We start from the raw sequence: 16,101 nt of genomic DNA, 5'->3' as shown, positions 1-16,101 counted from the left end.
GTGTCCTCCTGGCCTCTCTTCAGGAACTCTACCCCTGCCACATGGTACCCAGCATCAGCTGTTCTCCAAGACCCCTTCAAGACTGCAGCTTTCATGTTAGCAAAACCAGTACCATCTGGAAAACTCCACCACATTACCAAGTTTGGCTGCCAGCATGTGATGCAATCTTGGATCCTCTGTGTCTCAGCCTCTGTGAGCTGACCCTGAGGAAGAGCTCTTGGGTTTCATCTCAGTATGTTGGTCTTCTCTTAATCACCATTGGGATTTTTAACCTTAGCTGATCTCATTGATTGTCCTAGTAAAGCAAAAGTTTCACATCAGTTACTGGCCTCTTAGAAATCACAGCTGATTTTTCATTCTGAGTTAACCAAAACTAGAGATTTTTAGTTCAACTACATGACATAAAAAATCCAATCAACTCCTTAAGGGACTCAGACTTACACCTCAAACTTCACAAGCCAAGCCTCCACTGTTGTGTTTCTCACATCACTTATATTTTTCATGCTTCCACGTAATACCTCATTAAGCTTTGAGTACTCAGGGGTATTTTAAACCCAATGTTCCAAACTCCTTCTATAATCAAAACAGCATGGTCTGGGATGTAACAACACCACATGATTCTGGTAGCAATTTCTATCCAAGTTTATTTCTTACCATTGTGGTAAAGACCATGAACAAAACAACTTGAGAAGGAAAAGGATTATGTCAGCATACAGTCCATCATAAAAGGAAAATCAGGGCAATAATTCAAGTAGGAACTTGGGGCAGGAACTAAAACAGAGACCACGGAGAGACACTGCTTGCTGGGGAGCTCTTCATGGCTTGCTCAGACTGCTTTCTTATATATCCTAGTACTAACTGCCCAGAATGGCACTTCCCACATGACCTGGCCCTCCCTTACCTGTCATTCATGGAGAAATGCCCCACAGTCTTGCCTACAGGCTTATCTGATGGGGACACTTTCTCAACTGAGGTTCCCTGTTTCCTAATGACCCTATTTTGTCATGTTGGTATAACTCTAACCAGCACATTGCTTTTTTCTTTATTTTGTCATCCTTGATTTTTGCACTACTTATTTTTCTTTAATATTTTAATTTTATATAATTTTGTTCTAATAGATGTACTTATTTGGTAAAAAATTTTATTATATATATATTCATACATTTGTGGTGTATGTCAGAGATAAAGTGCACATGCAAATGAAGACGAGAGGTTGATGCTATAAGTCTTCCTCAATAACTCTCCACCTTAATTTGAAGGTGAAGGCCAGCAAGCCCACAGGGAACTTCCTGTCTCGGCCTCTAAAGAGTCAAGATTACAGATACATTGGTGTTCTCATTTACTTTTCCACATGGGTGCTGAGGGTCCAAGCTCTACACACCCCATATCAGTGTAATCATATGTATTTATATGTTAGTACCTAGCTTATTTCCCAGAGGATAATGTCCTCGGGGTTCATCCAAACTGTAGGATGTGTCAACTTTTCTGCATGGTTGAGATTGGACAAGATTTCACTGCATGTTGATGCCGCTTTCCACTTGTTAAGTGGCCTGTTAGTAGACCCTTGAGTAACTTCCAGTTCAGCTATGGCAAACAGTGCAGGGTGAGAGGACAGAACCATTCCTGCAGCGTCCTCCCTCCAGTTCTGGGTATATTCTCTGTGGACCTGCTGGACAGTACAGCAGCTATGTTCTTAACCGCCATGCCATCTCCGACAGGCTCAAGCTATTGTTCTTCAGTGTGTAAACATCTAACAAGAGACAGCACATTTCCTGCAGTATTATGAAAAACTTCCCACAGTGAAACAGAAAGTTCCACATGAGTGTTTTCTCATACTCACATGCTTTTAAATATCCACTAAATAGTCATGTAATCAAAATCTACTGTTATTTTAGGATACATATTTATTTCTTATGGCAGCACAATTTTAAAAATCCTTAATATTCATTAAGTTTGTGGAATGTAATGACTTAATTTTGTCCTGGAATTTTGCCAAATGTTGGTCATTATCTTGGAAATAATTTCTCAAAAGCAATGCTTTTGTAAAGCTTAACCCCAATGCAATATACATCTGTCATTCTGTCTGTAACTCTTATATTTAATTTTCTACACACATTATTCCACATATTCCACATATGTTATATATAATATATATATCCTACATGCATATATCTCTCTACATATATGTATATATACACACATATATATGTGTGAATGGAGTATGGTGATATTGTGTCCCCCAATAAATTGAGCACCCTAATAAACTTATCTGGGGTCAGAGGACAGAATAGCCACTAGACAGACATAGAGGCCAAAAAATTGTGGCACACACACCTTGAATCCTATCACTTGGGTGTCAGAGATCCATCTGGATCTCTGTGAGTTCAAGGCAACACTGGAAAAAGCCAGGCATGTTGACACACAACTTTAATCCCAGGAAGTGATGGCAAGAAGCAGAAAGGTGTATAAGGCATGAGAATCAGGAACTAGAGGCTTTTAAGCGTTTAGGCTTTTAGCAGCAATTCAGCTGATATCCATTCAGGTGAGGACTCAGAAGCTTTCAGTCTGAGGATTTGTGGAAACAGAATTGGATGAGGAATTGTCGAGGTGAGGTTAGCTGTAGCTTGTTCTGCTTCTCTGATCTTTCAAAATTCACCCCAATACCTGATACCTGGGTTTTTTTAATTAATAAGACCATTAAGAAATTTGTATTACAATGGAGTGTCACTTAGAAAATGCAATTACATACCACTTAATCCCTTCTCACAATTAGTTTCTTAGAAAGAGGCACCAGTTGATGCCTGTCCCCTGTGTACTGCTAACAGGGAGTTGCTGATACTTACTCCCTGTGTTCAGAACTGATGCAGCTGTATCTGTGTGTGATTTTGGTCCTTGTTTTGTTTTTTTCTTTCACACTGACTACACTGTTTCTATGGGAACCTCAATAAAGAAGGAGGTGGGTAAATGTACAGAAGTCCTCCATATTCAGTAGTCCAGTTACATTGATTTCCAATGGTTCTGTTCCAAGTCCAAATGAAAGAAAGAGAGAGAGGAGGAGAGAGAGAGAGAGAGAGAAAGAGAGAGAGAGAGAGAGAGAGAGAGAGAGAGAGAGAGAGAGAGAGAAAGTCAAGTACTTGGGACTTAGACCAATCTCTAGTTCATATAAACACAGGAATGGCAGAGGGAGGAACTAGATTCAAAGGCTCTCCTGGAAGAGAACTGGTACTTTCCACTGCTGCTCTGGCCCATTCATCACACTATATATGGCCACACTGGTTTATTCATTATAAATCCATTTTTAGGTATATCATGTGACTAAAAATAAAGGCCCATTCAAATAGGCTGGGAAAAAACACACTCTGGGGAGCCAGGTGGTCTTTTGTTTGTTCATAAAAATCTATCACTTCACTTTAATCCTATACCAGTGAGGTTCATATATGTCTCCAGCAATGCATCTTCATCGAGATATTCCTGTGAGGGATCCAGGAATGCCCATTCCCCTTCAGTGAAATTGACATGCACATCATTATATTTCATGACATCCAAGTCATGGTTTTCCAGCTCGGCTATACTCTCTGCTCAGATCCCTGGAGCAGCACACACAGCACAACACACAAAACTGCTGGTTGCAGCTTATGTCATAGTCATCATTAAAAGCATGAAAGAACACATACTGGAGAGAAACCTATGAATGTAATCAATGTGGCAAGGCCTTTGCACATCACAATAATCTTAAAATACATTAAAGAATACATACTGGAAAGTAATTCTATAAGAGTAATACTATTATTCTGTAATTGGTGTTTTAAAGCTTGTGAATATAACATTAGATTTTGAGGATATAAAACAAACTCATACCAAAGGAAATGTGAATATAAAGGATTTTGTGAGATCCTTAGCCAACACACATTCAGTTACACAAATTTCTCTTGAGAGAAAAATCTCACAGGTGTCAAAAATCTCTTCAAGCATTATGATGTTCTTCTCTATTTGGTTTATACCTGCAAATTGACATGATAAAAAGGACTGTGGATTTAAATGATATGGTAACTCTTTTTGAATTTATACTTCTCATTTAGAATGAAAACTTCATGAATGTACACTAATTCATTTCTGTTGCTGTGATATGACATCATGCCATTGTGAACATATGAAAGTGTTTAATTGGCCCTTGGCTCCAGAGCAATACAGGATCAGCAATACAGTGGCATGGAAATAAGTGTCAGACATGGCAGCTAAAGTAGGAAACTAAAAATTCACATCCTTAATCTGCCACATAAATCATAAAGTGTAAATTGGAAATGGTAAACACTTAGGCCAACCCCCCGCCATGACCTATTCCATCCAGCAGGGCAACATTTCCTAAAATTTCCCAAATAATACCATAGCCTGAGAATGGTTGATTTCTCTGATGCCAAGCCTGCATACTTGCTTTCTGTTACATGAACAATGGGGAGAAACTCTGTAAGCCTTTAGTTGCCTCAAGACCTTTATGACTAGTATTACAAGAGAAAAACATAAGTAAAAATTAGTTAAATATTTGTTTTAATTTAATTATGTGTTGTCAGTCTGTACTTGTACATTTGTATTCTGCTTCCTAAGAAGGTTAGACCCTTGGAACTTCTTGTAGTGAAATTACTGCAAGTTTTCAAAACTCTGACTTTGGTACTGGGAATGAGTTTGTATTAAGATATTGGCAATGTTTCTAGCCCTGTAAGTATTTTAGGGCTTTCTTTTATGTCATATTGATATAAGGAAATAGGAAAAAACTAATACAAGTAAAAACCCTATTCATGTAAACATTTGGTAAAACTTTAGACATCACTGTTGTCTTCAGTTTCAAGAAAAAGAAACTTGTAACATTCCTTTTTCCTTGCAGTGATTAAATTATTATACATGTTCACTAAAGAAAAAAAATCTATCACTTCAGAATGTTATAAAAGTTTCAAATAAACAGAATCCATAAAGTGCACTGGATTTCACTTGGAGAAAAAAAGGAGTATTTTTAAAACACCAACAATATAATCTATCATACACAATAGTCAATGGATACAGAGAAGTTATTGTGACTTTACACCATGTTGCAATAAGGTGGTCACTAGTTGCTTTTGCTATGAGGAGTGTCTCTTTCCTCTTTGAATGACAAGAACAAATAGCTGAATAGGATTGCCAGAGTAGGAGGAGAAAAGTGGCAAACGGATTTGTTACCTTCAGAGATTCGGCATCGGCTGGACGTGTGTGACAGCTGACCTGGGGCACTCAGAGTTCGCAGATGCACAGACGGGATTTCTTCTCCCTGTGAAACATCCACCATTTGTCATACAGAAAAAACCATGACTAACAGCAGAGGCACAGCAGTTGGGAACATTGGACTGTAGAAAGAGAGGAAAAGAAAGAAAAAGGAGAGGCTAAGGAGGGTGTAATTGGAGAGAGGACTAAGAACAAGAGAAGGAAGCAGGGCAGACATTTTGATAGACATAGTTATCCAGTCTTATGACAGAGACTGAACTTGTTGGCTACCACATCTCCTCACAGACACAACTTAAACAGCCATTCATGCACTGAACCACCAGCAGAAGAGCTAAGGAAGTCAGCAACCGAGAGCCATATTCACCTTTAACACAACAAAACACAGACATGCTTTGAAGAAAGACCTGCCCTTGTCAGCACCATCTTCCCCAGCTCCACATTAGCATCCTGAGGACAGAAGTGCCTTTCATTCGATGGAAGAAAGAGAACTAGTTCCAGGACTCAGATTTGAAAACAAAGAGCAGGCCATAATGAAACCCAGTGCTTGGCAAAACCAATGATCACCATTGTCAGCACAGTAAGTTTGGATTGAATCATGGGGACTACATTAGGCCATGTCCCCACAAACTTTGGCTGGCAGAGTGTGGGGCCAGACTCTACCTGCTAATCAACTGGCATGGGGCTTTTACTCGGCACCCAGAGTCAGGCCTGCTGCAGAGGAAAGCAAACATTCAATAGAAGCTGAGGTCCTGTATATACAACAGAACTCAGACAGAGATTCCAGACCAGTTCTGGCATCAGAGGAAGATGTGCACAACAGACCTGAATTTCAGCCACATCTGTTTTAGACTTTTAATGTACCTCACTGTGAAACTTGTATGATCCAGACTGGCATGAGCTTTGGTAGCTTTGGGTGTCTCTATCACCCACCCTTGACTTTGGTACACAGGTGTCACCACCAGTACCCACAGCTGGGGCTGCTATACTGTCCTGGCATCAGGGAGACAAAATGCAATCTCAGGGTGCATCACCACTGGATGTGGCACAGGCCCCAGTATCCCTCTTAGATAATCTATGCCCTTGACCTGCAAGAAACATACATGGCTCAGATTAACATCAGCCCACGTGAGCAGAGGTTGCCTTCACCAACACTATCCCAACATCAAACACCATGAGAGTCTGTGAACCCATTTTTCTGGAGGTCCAAGGGTAGTAAGCACAAGGCTCTGCTCCAAAACCTAGTGTTGGGCTGTTGAAATCTAACACTGGGAATATCACCTGACTTCATCCCCAAGCTTGGCTATGCACAGAGTCTATGGGTTAACTGTAGCACAAATCTTAAAGAGTCTTATTAACAAAAACAAACCTGGAGCCAGGTGTTGGGGTGAATGCTGGAAGATCAGAGAAGCAGAACAAGCCACAGCTACCTCACCTTGCTGGTTCCTCAGCTGAACCTGTTTCCTCAGACTGGAACCCTCTGTGTCCACATCCTATGTGCTCCTGCTTCATTACGGAACAATGTACCAACAGAATGCATAAGACATACTGCCCTCCAGTTCCTAAACACACGGACTGTAGAGTAAGTCCATATCTGGACCCGGGCATCATCCAGGGCTGGAAGAGTGGAAGGGACTGCAAGGTTAGAAAATAAGCAGTCTGCTTAGGCTTTCTAGATTCACAGTCTCAAAGTCAGACTAGAGAAACTCTGTTGTTAATCCTTAAATTCCCAGACAGAGATGCATGCCAGCCAGCCAGCAGCTTTTGGGAAATCACAGCTGCATCTAGCCCTGAAATATAGTACCAGAGACTGACCAGGTAGCAACCAACATGGAAGAGCTCTCAGAACTTGAACAAATTCAGCAAAGAAACACAGAGAAGTATCTCAGTCCTCCAACAAAAGGGGTTAATACAGATTGGATAGCCATTTTTGGAAATAGGAATTTCTGAGCTAACCAATGTAACAAAGGCAATTTTCTTTTAAAAATTATTTCTTACTGATTATTCAGAAATCTCAAATCATATCCCCCATCGCACTTGCCTCCCAGTCTTTCCATGTCCTGCCTTCCTTCCCCATGACCTCCTGCCAAGCAAAAGAAAAAAAAAGTCCATTTTGTGTTGTCAATATATTCACTGGAGCATGGTCAGATTCCTAGTGGCCAGTCCCCTCAAGGGAGGATGTGTCTTTCTCCACCTGCATCTACACCAGAAGCCATCAGCTGAGGAGAGCCATGCAATGGCTAGTGAGGGTCAGGGCCATCTCTCCCATACCCATCGACACTCACATGGCTTCAGGCTGCAGCCCTGACCACAAGCATTTGCATAAGTTTTGGTGGTAACATGGGCTGCAGACATCAACATGGCCCTTGGCCGTATCAGGACCACCTACCCACTCATGGCTCTTGGTGGCTACATGGATTATGAGCCTTAACATGGTCTCATGTGGTTACACATGACACTCACATCAGCATGGCTCCACAAGACAGCAAGGCATTGGACAGAGGCACAGACTGCATCAGTCCACGTGGATCTCGGGTTTTATCATTGTCTAAGGTACAGCATGGACCACAGACACCAAAATGGCCTTTAGTGGTATCTCAGATCACAATGGTCCTTTGAGGAGGTCCAATCCAGAAAGTGAACCTTGCCTCATCTCTGGCCTCCATTGTTGTCCAGAGCCACAGCAGGTTGAAAGGTTTAGTCTGTGTCTGCATAAGCTCCAGGCTGTTATGCACCATCCCTCCAACCCTAATGAATAGAGACAGTATGTAGACCCCAGCCCTCTCTCTCACCTGTCACAACCATCATGTCTCCAGTTCCATCTCTCTCGAGCAGTGTTTGGGTGGCTTCCCAGAAATTTTCTTTCAAAATGACCAAATTCATCAATAGCACACAGAAGAAAGAATTAGTGGGCTCAAGGACAAGCTATTTGAAAATACATGGTTAGAAGAGAAAATTAAAGAGTGGTGAATCTTATAGGAATTTTGGAATAGTGCTGCAGAAGCAATTATTTGACTTATTGGAATTCAAAAGATTTGAGACTGCTAAGGTGGCAGAAAACATATTCCAATAAACAATATTGGAGGGTCTGGATGAATAGGTAAGACTGCTCACTGCATAGCATGAAGACCTGAATTGAGGTTCCCAGGACCCACATGAAAAGCTGGGTAGGGGGGTGTGTGGCAAAATGGCTCAATGGGTAGAGGTACCTGCTGCTAAGTTGATGATCGGAGTTTGATCCCTGGAAGCGCATGGTCACAGGAGAGAACTGATTCTCAATAGTTGTCTTCTGACCACTATACATGCACATAAATACAACACACACACACACACACACACACACACACACACACTATAAAGATGAATACAAATATCAAAGAAAGGAAGGCTAAAGGTCACCAGTAAAATTTAATTAAACCAAGTGTAACCCAATGTGTCATATAATCACGTTCACACAGATGAAAGATAAAGAAAAAATCCTCAATGTTTTTCAAGAGAAAAATCAACCAAATACACCAAGAGACGCTCTGATCATCTTGACAAAAGACCTCTTAGCAGTCCCCACCAGCCTGTGAGCAGGTGAGAAATCTGCCTCGAGGCTGTACCACCCTACCCCTGCCACTCACTGGACTCTGTCCCTCCAAGACCCATTCTACCACCCAACCCCACACACCTAAACATCCTCCCCATGGCCAGCCCTCCCTGCAATCTCAGCAGACTATAGGCACAGGCAGAAATCACACCAGTTGGAAAAACACATGAGCAACTAACCTCCAAGCTGGACTGCCCCAAAGTCAAGATCTTAAAACCCGGGGCATATCCACCCATCCCAGCACCAGCAAGGCAGCTAGGACCTGCCCCCAACTCTGGTGGAACTCCACTGCTCTGGTGCAGTCCTCACCAGCCAACAAGCAGGTGAGAGACCTGCCTCCAGACCACACCACCACCCCTGCCATCTTCTCTACTCTGTCCCTCCAAGACCCACTCCACTGCCCAACCTCACACCCTCTCCATGGCCAGCCCTCTCCTTCAACCCCAGCAGACCACATAGGCACATGTGCAAACCACACCAGTTGGAAGAACAGATGAGTAAATGCCCGTGTAAGAATACATTCAACAACCAAATCAGCAATATGGTACCACCAGAACCCAGTGATGCTACAACAGCAAGACCTGAACATTCCAATGCAGCTGAAACACAAGCAAATGACCTTCAAAGACTTCTCAGTAGAAACCCCACAAGCTAAGAAACAGTGAAATGAGATTTTCATTGTTTTGCAGGAAAATATACACAACAGAGAAGAATTTGGACAGACAGAAAATTAACAAAGACATCGAAGCTAAATCACTTCTTCAACCAAATGTATCTCAGAGATATGTACATAATATAGACTTAACTATATGCTACTTACAAGAAATTCATATCATCTCCAAATATACATGTAATTAATATAAAGGAATGAGATTAGATATTCCACACAAATGGAAACCAAAAGATAGAGTAGCCATACTAACATCAACTAAAACAGATGTTAGATTCAAGCAATAAAAAATAACAAGAACAGTCACCATATAAAGATATAAAGATGGGAGCAGATACAAAGACTCACAGCCAAACACCAGGCAGAGCTCAGGGAATCCAATGAAAGGGGGAGGAAGGATTGTAGGAGCCACAGGTGTCAAGGACACCACAAGAACACAGTCCATAGACTCAACTGACCAGGACTCATGGGGTTTGCAGAGATTGTGTAGCCTGTAAGGGTCTGAGCTAGATCCTTTATATATATGTTATGACTGACCATCTTGGTGTTCTTGTAGGATTTATAACAGTGTGAGCAAGGGCTGTCTCTCACTCTTTTGCCTGTTCTTGGGACCCTTTCCCTCCTACTGGGTTGCCTCATCCAGTCTTGATATGAGGGTTTGTGCCTAGTCTTACTGTAACTTGTTATGCTGTTTTTGGTTGATATCCCTGTGAGGCCTGCATTTTTCTGAAGGGAAATGGGAAATGTTGGAGCAGTGAATCTGGGGGAGACAGGAGGTGAGAATAGGGACAGGGAGGGATAAAGGGAGGGGAAACCACAGTCAGGATGTTATATAAGAGAAAAGAATAAAAAATTAAAATAAATAATATTTTTAAAAGGATCAGTTCAGTGAGAGCAAATAGCAAGTCTAAATGTGTATGCCCCACTTGAATCCCAAATATAAAAGGCAAGTTCAAATAAATCTAATGGAAAGATAGATTCTAATTTATAATTTTTGTAGACATTTGCACTCCACTTTAACAGTGGACAGGTTTCCCAGACAGAAAACCAACAAAAACATCTTTGAACAAATAGATCTGACAGATATTTATATAACATCCATCCGTCCAATGGCTGGAATAAATTAGCATGTCAGAGACACTTGCACTCTCAGGCACCACTGTTTTCAATATCCAGGATATAGGAACAGCCTACATCCATAAATTTATGAGAGAACAATGAAATGTAGTACATGTATAGAAAAAATATATTCAGATATAAGAAAGATGGCTTGTCACTTGGATTGAACTGGAGGACATTATTTTAAGTAAAATATGTCAGGCACAGAAGGACAAATATCACACAATCTCAATCATAGGTAAAATCTGAAAAAAGTAGTGTTATAAAAATTGAGAGCAGAATTGTGATTACTAGAGGCTGGAGACAGTGGGGAAAGGGATGATTGATCAATGGGCATCAAGTTACAGTTCAAGGGGAAATAGTAGGCCCTGGTACAATTATACAGTACTGTGACTACAAATAACAATTACAGACTATAAATTTTGAGAAGTTAAATATTTTGAAAGATTTACAAAGAAATGACAATTATTTTAGTAAATAAATACAATTATCATGAATTAAATATTATTTAATACCCACAGTGAGCATTAAACGTTATCCATTGTTAGGTATAGCTCTTAAGTTTTTGAGTGTCCGTGACAAATGAAAATTAAAACAAAGTCTTATAACAATTTTCAGGCAAATCCAACAGGAGCTGCTAGGTACTTTCCAGGCCTCAGTCAGCAGAGGACAGAGATGGCTCCCTGCCAGGCAGTAGGGCACCACTATGGTGGGCAAGTATAGGGTGGGGAAATGGGAGAGACAGACAGACAGACAGACAAAATGGTTCATGGACAGGGGAAAGAGGTGGATCTGAAGAGGTGAGGGTGGGTAGGAACAGGATGATGTGAATGGCCTGCTTGCCTCCCAAGTTCAAGGTGGTATCTGGGCCTGGGCTATTGCCAAGGGCCAGGTCTTGATCTAAGTTGCTGTGGCAGCTCAGGTGACCCATGTTGATGTCTGTCACTCCTGTTGCCACTGAGGGCCATGCAGAGGCCTATAGTCTATGCTGCCACCTGGGACCATGTTGGTATCCAAGCGTCACATTGCCATGGGAGCCATGCTGATCTGAATGGCCTGCACTTTCACCTGTAATGATGTCAGTGGACTATGTTAGCATAGGAGTAATTGGAACCATGGTGTGCTGAGCCAACCCCAACCTTCACTGACCCTGGGATAGCCGCCCCTTCCCCTCTCTGGATACTGCAGCAAGAGAGCTAGAGGAGAGATGTCCCCCATCCCTTTCACCAATTCCTACCCCATGCCAGCACTCGGAAAAGGTGGCCCCACCCCTCACCACAGGCATGCACCTCACCTGGGTAGCACACTAAAGCTGACCCTGAGAGCAGGAGAGCTGATCACCACCATCCCTATGCCTCTACAGCAACTAGGAGAGAGGGCTCTGTACCCCTCCTTAATAAGACAACAGAGCTGGCCCTGGTGGTATGAGCATGAGTGAGTTGGATCTGAGGACCTGACAGCAGAACTGGCCCCACTCCTTGCTACAGGCTGCATTGAGTGAGTTAGCTTATACAGTGCTGGAGAGCTCACTCAGATTGTGATTATGAAGGAAAGCTAGCCAGCTGACTATGTTTAGCTGGAGATTTCTCCAGTCCCACCAGGGCCTGCAGCCACTCAGACCCAAGTAAACACACAGAGACTTGTATTACTTATTAACTGACCATGGCAGGCTCCTTGCATCTTAAATTAATCCATTTCTATCAGTCTATAAGTGGCAAGAGCTATGAGTTGGCCCATCCCAGTGTCTACTTCATCTATGAACTGTTGGAACATGTGAAGGGGACAAACCTATAGATCTAAAGCAGCAGGATCTCCAAGACACAGGACAACAACAGGATATCCAAGAATAACCCCAGTGAGAGCCCATGATCAATGGTATAGCAGGGGCCAGAGGCCTGGAGCCAGACCAATGACTTATGACAGTGAACACTTGCAAGTAAAGATGAATGGACTAAAGGGTAAACTGTGACTAACTGGCCACACTACACCTGCCATGACTAGATTCTTCTCCTTTTTTTCTTTTCTTCTTTTGTTTTGGTTGGTTTGGTCTTGGGTTTTTCTTTTAAATTTGGCTCTATTGGGGAGGGGGCAGGTTGCATAGGCAGAGGATGGATGTGAGGGGATGGGGAAACAAGTGCAATCAGAATGCATGATATGAAATCCACAAAGAATCAATAAAAGTTAAAAGAATTTCTTTAAAAGCAGGTATTTTCCATTTACAAAGATTATTCTGAAAGTAAAAATCTATAAAATGATTTTTATTGTATGTCATTTTTATAAATAGAACTAGTATATCATCAAAGTTTAAACTATCATGTAGTGATTAAAATGGCATTACTAGCAATGATGTAAATTAGAACATACCATGGAAGGCCTGGTACCATATACTTTGTGTGGTATGAAAGCCTTGGTTTCAAATGCTCTTAATTATAAGTTTTCATATAGAAATTATGAGAATACAGGCTTGTAACTTGTTATTGGTTAACTGTATTTTGTAATGTCTTAGGTTTCTATTGCTGTGTTAAAACACCATAACCAAAAGCAACTTGAGGAGGAAAAGGTTTATTTCAGCTTACGAGTCTCAGGTTACATGCCCTCAGTTAGGGGAATCAGTGCAGGAACTCCAAGCAGGAATCTGAAGGCAGGAACTAAAGCAGATACCATGGAGAAATATTGCTTATTGGTGTGCTTTCTCATGGCTTTCTCAGCTTGATTTCTTATACAACTCAGTACCATTTTTCCAGGGGTGAATTGAGCCCTCACATATCAGTCATTAATCAATAAAATGTCCCACATGCTTGCCCACAGGCCAACCTAATGAGATAATTTTCTCAATTGTAATTCCCTCTTCTCAAATAACCCTAGAGCTTATGTCAAATTAGCAAAAAACAACCAGATCATGTAGTGTTTTTCTGATATTACTCAGGGTTTTTTTCTCAAGGATCATCCAGTCTCTCTCTCTCTCTCTCTCTCTCTCTCTCTCTCTCTCTCTCTCTTTCTCTTTCTCTCTCCTCCCTCCCTTGCTGCTCCCCCCCCGATAGGTTTTTAACTTTGTAAGAATTTCATATATGAGTATACTATGTTACATCATTCCCTGGGCCTCTAACTCACACTACCATATTTACTCCTAGATTCTAGACCTCTTCTATATTTATTTTTGTTTTGCACACACATTGTTGACAGAGAGAGAGAGAGAGAGAGAGAGAGAGAGAGAGAGAGAACCTAATGAGTCCATTTACTGTACATGTATTTAAGGACACATGGTTATCAGGGATCTTATCTCTGGAGAAAATTAATTTTCCCTCTGTCAGCATCCATTAGTTGCCTGTAGGCCTTCATCTAAGAGTGGGACTTTGTGAGATTTCCCTCATCACCATTGGCATGTGTGGTAGTTTGAATGTAATGAACCCCCACAATCTCATAGTGAATGGTGCTATTGGGAGGAGTGGATTTATTGGAATACATATGGCCTTGTTAGAGGATGTTAGAGGAAGTGTGTCACTGTGGAGGTGGGCTTTGAGATCTCATACATGCTCAAGCTGCACCCAGTATCTCTCATTCACTTCCTGTTCCCTGCAAGGTGAAGATGAAGCTCCTTCTTTGCTTTCAGCTCCTTCTCCAGCACCATGTCTGCCTGCATGTGACCATGTCCTGCCATGATGATAATGAACTGAACCTCTGAAACTGTAAGTCCCTAGTTAAATATTTTCCTTATAAGAGTCACTGTGGTCATGGTAATAGAAACCCTAGCTGAGACAGGATGTCAAGTGGTAAGATAACATTATGCAAGTCTTGTTCAGGCAACCATATTGTTTAGATTTCACAGGTGCAATTTCTCCTGTCATGTCTACAAAACTCTAACTAGCAAATAGGTCCTGGTCCTTTGGATTTCACAGTCTTTCTAATCCCTTCCTACAAAGCTCTCAGAACTGTAGGGGTTGTTTTGTAGCTGTAATAATTAGAGCTGTGCATGGTCACTTATTTTCTGGAAATTACCAATTATGGTCACAGGTAGTTGGCTAGCATCTGGTCTGCTATCCTCACTCCCCATCTGTACCATCATTGCAAAGACCCAACCTTGATAGCTCCTATTGTTTTACAAGTATCCCCTCCTCTGAAATCATTCTCTTGCTTGGGTTTGGATGGGAATCACTCATCTAATTTCCTGTTTATGTCCCTACACTAGCCCCTAATGCACTAACACCACTGTCTGTCACATCTGTGACTACCTTGATACTTGTTATGGTCTGCAACAAATAGTAAACAACATTGCATTGATCTTTAGCTGTCTAGAAGCCTCTTGTTTCCCCTGGCTGCAGTCAATTGTCCAAGCTCCCTTGCTACTAGAGGTAGCCATTAGTCTACACTTCCAGATAACCATATATAGGTAAGAATTTCTAGGGATTGTGGGTCCTTATTACTTGGGTCTGAACCCAAATTCCCTACAACTAGATATTGTTGTCTTATAATGAGTTCTGCTGATAGTTATGACCTTGGAGAAAGATGAGGGTCATGAATAGAGGGGACATCCTTTCTGGATCCCAAAGCTCCAAAGTAATCACTAAGTGGGATATTTTGAAGACAATCAACTTCAAAGTGACTTTTTAGGGGGCTACTTTCAGAAACAGTTGGGAAAGGGGACAACAGCTTATGCCTATTAGACATGTGCTGCATAAAATTCTTACTTTTTGAAGGTTTTATGTATGGAAAATTCAGACAAAATATGCTTAAAGAATAAAGTTGTGCTGATTGGTTCATCCATGATTTCATGTGTTGAAAGTACTCAACTAGTGGTACATCAACTTCTGTAAACAAGTTTAAGGAAACATCCTTCAGAAGGGCGGCACTGTGCCAGTCACATGGTGCATCCTTCCAGTATAGAACTGCAGGAGGCCAAAGCAGCAAAGTGGGCACAGAACCCAGAGTGAGATGCAGCATTCAGCTGAACGACTGATCTTGGATGCCTTATTGACATAACAGCCCCAGCAAGAGAGCTAACCTAAAAAGACAGAAACCAAAAGAAAACCTATGTGATGTTCATTGACTCTTATAAGCATCAGGAGAGAAAAGCTTTGATCTTGATGGCTGCCGATTACTGGCAATTGCAGACAGAGACTGCCCTTGCTTTCTCTGAGTCAAAGCAATGGCAGCAAGACATGATTTACAGCTTTGTTATTTCAGGGCCTGTCAGATCACTAGTCAAGGACAAAGAAAATAATGGTTTCTTGAAGTGGAAAATTTTCATCTATAACCCAGTACTAATCACTTTCATGTCATCATAGTAAATAACTTACAAAAGATAAGAAAGGATTATTTTGGCTCACAGCTTTGGAGTTTTTAAGGTTGTTTGGCCTCATTGCTTTGGGGACTTCAGTGAGGTAGGAGAGCACAGGGAAACACATGGTGATGTGAAATGACCTCTGCATTCACAGACACACAAGAGAGGAAGAGGAGGGCACTTGGGCCCCACATC

Source organism: Onychomys torridus, chromosome 6 (assembly GCF_903995425.1).
Source record: "Onychomys torridus chromosome 6, mOncTor1.1, whole genome shotgun sequence".
Lineage (NCBI taxonomy): Eukaryota > Metazoa > Chordata > Mammalia > Rodentia > Cricetidae > Onychomys > Onychomys torridus.
Note: the sequence above shows the minus strand (reverse complement) of the source record.